Raw genomic sequence first — 4,082 nt, 5'->3', positions numbered from 1 at the left:
GAAATCAGGAATTCACATTGAAATAGACATACCATTAAACATAACCAAACTGAATTGGATGCACAGACACAGTATCTGTATCTGAGCTGGGGCAGCCTGGGACAACATATCGGCCCTGACATTTTATCCACACCAGCCCACATCACTGCATGCACTGCCAACTCCCTGTCAAAATAGGACTCCATAATTTAATTATTATTATATTTTTTTAATAGAGATTAATTACATACATCTTTATGTACATTATTATCATAGGCTAATTTGTTTGAGGTTCAAAACCTGAGGAAGTGGAAAAAACACGTTAACTAGATTGTTAACTGTAAATATAATACCCACTGCTAGTCCTAAAAAAAACGTTGCAGTTGTAGGCACAGCACTCAATATCTCAAAGCCATATTAAATATTTTGTTTGCAAAATAGTTGCTATTAAGCTGAATATTGAGAGTTGAGAAATAAATATATACCTACAGGAAGCTGAGACCCTCCTCTCTTCAACAGGGACAAAGGGACGAAGCTTTCAAAGCTGTGTTTTTACTTCAATTGCATTTTGAAATGTTATATGTTCAGAACGCATTTCTCTCTCAAACGCATGGGAGGAGAGGAGAGTGGCTCGTTCATCACAGCAGCAGGCCCCAGCGAGGGCACAGGCACAGGGGCAGGGGCAGGGTAATGCACCAAATCATGGTCAATTCTTTTTGACTGAGGTGACAATGTAGAATGTGCTCTTTCTACGTTTATAGGCACCCTTTCCAGTTTTTTACGATCCATGATCTTGACTGTCTAATGACAGAGTTGGAGCAGGTCTCTTTGCTGATGCTGAGTTTGAGTTTGTGTTTGTGTTTGTGTGACCTCAGCTCAGAAAACCAGGCTGGCCCATCTTGTTAGGGAGGCCGGCCGTTGCTTCCTGATCAGCCAAAGGCTCATTATAGATCAGAGAAATTGCCCCAAAATGTTTCTTAAAAAAATCTTAACAGGCCCATGGGCCACCGGGCCATTTCACCTTTTTCATTGCTTTATTTTTTGATATACACTGCTCAAAAAAATAAAGGGAACACTTAAACAACACAATGTAACTCCAAGTCAATCACACTTCTGTGAAATCAAACTGTCCACTTAGGAAGCAACACTGATTGACAATAAATTGCACATGCTGTTGTGCAAATGGAATAGACAAAAGGTGGAAATTATAGGCAATTAGCAAGACACCCCCAATAAAGGAGTGATTCTGCAGGTGGTGACCACAGACCACTTCTCAGTTCCTATGCTTCCTGGCTGATGTTTTGGTCATTTTTGAATGCTGGCGGTGCTCTCACTCTAGTGGTAGCATGAGACGGAGTCTACAACCCACACAAGTGGCTCAGGTAGTGCAGCTCATCCAGGATGGCACATCAATGCGAGCTGTGGCAAGAAGGTTTGCTGTGTCTGTCAGCGTAGTGTCCAGAGCATGGAGGCGCTACCAGGAGACAGGCCAGTACATCAGGAGACGTGGAGGAGGCCGTAGGAGGGCAACAACCCAGCAGCAGGACCGCTACCTCCGCCTTTGAGCAGGAGGAGCACTGCCAGAGCCCTGCAAAATGACCTCCAGCAGGCCACAAATGTGCATGTGTCTGCTCAAACGGTCAGAAACAGACTCCATGAGGGTGGTATGAGGGCCTGACGTCCACAGGTGGGGGTTGTGCTTACAGCCCAACACCGTGCAGGACGTTTGGCATTTGCCAGAGAACACCAAGATTGGCAAATTCGCCACTGTGCTCTCCACAGATGAAAGCAGGTTCACACTGAGCACATGAGCACATGTGATAGACGTGACAGAGTCTGGAGATGCCGTGGAGAACGTTATGCTGCCTGCAACATCCTCCAGCATGACCGGTTTGGCGGTGGGTCAGTCATGGTGTGGGGTGGCATTTCTTTGGGGGGCCGCACAGCCCTCCATGTGCTCGCCAGAGGTAGCCTGACTGCCATTAGGTACCGAGATGAGATCCTCAGAGCCCTTGTGAGACCATATGCTGACACATGCACATTTGTGGCCTGCTGGAGGTCATTTTGCAGAGCTCTGGCAGTGCTCCTCCTGCTCAAAGGCGGAGGTAGCGGTCCTGCTGCTGGGTTGTTGCCCCCCTACAGCCTCCTCCACGTCTCCTGATGTACTGGCCTGTCTCCTGGTAGCGCCTCCATGCTCTGGACACTACGCTGACAGACACAGCAAACCTTCTTGCCACAGCTCGCATTGATGTGCCATCCTGGATGAGCTGCACTACCTGAGCCACTTGTGTGGGTTGTAGACTCCGTCTCATGCTACCACTAGAGTGAGAGCACCGCCAGCATTCAAAAATGACCAAAACATCAGCCAGGAAGCATAGGAACTGAGAAGTGGTCTGTGGTCACCACCTGCAGAATCACTCCTTTATTGGGGGTGTCTTGCTAATTGCCTATAATTTCCACCTTTTGTCTATTCCATTTGCACAACAGCATGTGAAATTTATTGTCAATCAGTGTTGCTTCCTAAGTGGACAGTTTGATTTCACAGAAGTGTGATTGACTTGGAGTTACATTGTGTTGTTTAAGTGTTCCCTTTATTTTTTTGAGCAGTGTATATAAAAAATATATTTGTGTGTGTCAATTTCGACCAGCCCATCCAAACAAAATAATCGTCCAGCCGATCTGGCAATTACCAGAATTGCCAGATAGCCAATCCACCCCTGTATCTGAGAAGCCTATAGACCCCAGAATAACTAGGGTCAGGGGTGATGAGTGAGGACTCTGAAGACCACCACTCTAGTCCAGGTTGCTTCATACAGATCCCTGTGGACATGTTTGTGTGTGTGAGTGCCACTGCTTGAGTGCATTCATGGCCGGCACTTCGGGCTCTGCAGATAAGCCCCCTGTTGCGCTGGACCTGGATCCATTTCAGCCTGGACAATCTAGTAGTGACCCAGCTGGCCAAAGGCCAATAGAAAGCTGGATGCAACAGGCCGGAGGCTGGATGCAACACCAGTAGCTATATATGGTTTGCCAAATTGAGTTTTTTAAAAATCTGCTTAAGATTCTTTAATGAGATAAAGAATACTTTCCTGAGTTCTTATGAGCTTTCTTCATCTCAGCAGGGACAGTTTAACCACATGCTGTGTGGTGAGGTAATCTAGTCATAACGTCATACAAATCTGATCCATAATTATTGGCACAGTTGATAAAGATGAGCAAAAATGACTGTATAAAATAAATAATACAAATACTGAGCTATATTGCATGCAACAAAAAAAGGAAAATTATATTATTTTATACCAATACAATTGCTCAGAGAAAGAGTTTTTGTTTAACAAGTAATACAAAAAATAAAAAATGTATAGTGTTTCCAGGTCCTTGATATCCTTCATCTGCCCTTATGGACTGCCCTGTTCAATTCAAACCACAGGTTTTTAATGGGGTTCAAGTCCAGAGGCTGAGATGGCCATTTTACTGGACAATTAACATTTCTTTGTGGAGTTTGATGTATGCTTGGGGTTATTGCTGGAAGATCCACTTGCGGCCAAGTGTCAGACCTCCTTGCAGAGGCAACCAGGTTTTTTACTAAAATGTTGGTAAAATGTTTACTTGTTAAACAAAATCTCTTTCTCTTAGCAATTGTATTAGTATAAAATAATATAATTTCATTTTGTTTGGAGCATACAATATACTGTAGCTCAGTTTTTGTATAATTTATTTTATACAGTCTTTTTGCTCATCTTTATCAAGGGTGCCAATATTTATGGAACTGAATGTATGTGGTGTGTTCAATCAGCACATTCTCAGGGTACATGGGCTTGGTTACAGGGCAAGGAGGACGTAAATACAATGTGGTTGAATTAGGAAATATCAGGAAACAACTTTTTTTCACCTTTTACATTTGTGACTGGAGAGATAATACAGCATACTATCTTCCCTGTGCTCAAGTCTTTATTAAAGATAAGCATGTATGACTGTATTTTTAAACACACCTGCACATTTGTCGTTTAATAGAAGCAGTCCAGAACATTGAGAGGTTGTAGTGGTATTATGGCACATGTACTTACTCGTAGTTCCCTAGGGGGCTGTATTAGTGTGTATTT

Source organism: Salvelinus namaycush, chromosome 14 (genome assembly GCF_016432855.1).
Source record: "Salvelinus namaycush isolate Seneca chromosome 14, SaNama_1.0, whole genome shotgun sequence".
NCBI lineage: Eukaryota > Metazoa > Chordata > Actinopteri > Salmoniformes > Salmonidae > Salvelinus > Salvelinus namaycush.
Note: the sequence above shows the minus strand (reverse complement) of the source record.